Raw genomic sequence first — 1272 nt, 5'->3', positions numbered from 1 at the left:
TTAGACACAATCCTAATTATTCTAATTGCCTAGCTTAAAACAAATATGTGGCAGCGCGCTTGGGGGGGAGGGGGTGTGTTTGGGCACTTTGTTTGGGCGCGTAAACCGTTGAGCTTGGCTCTGAGAACACGAATCAAAAGGTGGGGGGGTGTTTCTAGATAATTAGAAGTCTCTCCCTTCGTTAAGGCACTGAAATTGATTGTCAAAAATGGCATGACAGTTGAAGAGGATAACGAGGAGGAGAAAGGACAGGATGTAGCTACTAGAAGTCTTAAGGACTCTGGTAATTCACCCGAGTATGGGGAATGAAGGCCCGAAACGGTGGTAAATCAGACGAGAAAATGGGAAGGGGAGACAGCGAGCCGGGTGTCACAATTTCAAAAATTGTGACAATATTTGTCTACTCATCTATTCATTTATTCATTCGTTTAAGTATAAATTTATTTATCTATTTACTTATCTGTTTATCTATTTATTCTCCAGCTTCGTCATTGACAGAAAAAGTTATCGGTCTGCTATTTTTCTGAAAGCTAAATGTGAGTAGCACAAGACTGAAATAATATCACAGCTCGTCGACGTGTTCGAACAAACAGATAATAATAGATGACAGTATATGACGGGTACGTCCAAATGCGTCCCAAGGCTACGACAAAACCAAATCGTAACCAGACATGACGTAGTATTCGATTTTTTCTGGCAAGAATCGGAATCTACTTGGCGCCTCATTTCGTGCCATTTGTCGCATAGTTTGCAACGTCTGTGGACATTTTTGGAGGTGAAGTAAACGAGGAAATAGTGGCTAAAGATCAAAGCTCTGAAAAGTCGTCAGTGGAATGCAGGGCCGAACAATGCGACCGGAGAATTAGCTTAGTTACTTAAACCTCTTTATTACCGTGAGGGGAACGATGCAGTGACCCACTCTAAATACTTTCTTCAGGTTAACTACGAAAATAAATCCTCTCGCTCTGAAACGAAAAGATAAAATATATTTCGATTTTTTCGGTTATTTTTTATAACTTTACTTTTTGTTCTAGTTGTTGGTTTGTGATTATTTAATCGAGGGCCCAGCCCCACCTCCTACGCAGTGAAAGGATACGCCACAGTAGCAAAATGAATTAAGTAAAATAGGGAAAAGGGGATAACGAATTACACAAGAACTCGTGGGAACTCCACGAATATGACTTGTTAAGTGACATCATATGTTTGGCAACAGGTGTGCTAAGATGTTAATGCCGACATTTATATGTGTGTGTATATATATATTTATATGTA

The sequence above is a fragment of the Oratosquilla oratoria genome, chromosome 18 (genome assembly GCF_046742065.1).
Source record: "Oratosquilla oratoria isolate Oo_2021 chromosome 18, ASM4674206v1, whole genome shotgun sequence".
Lineage (NCBI taxonomy): Eukaryota > Metazoa > Arthropoda > Malacostraca > Stomatopoda > Squillidae > Oratosquilla > Oratosquilla oratoria.
Note: the sequence above shows the minus strand (reverse complement) of the source record.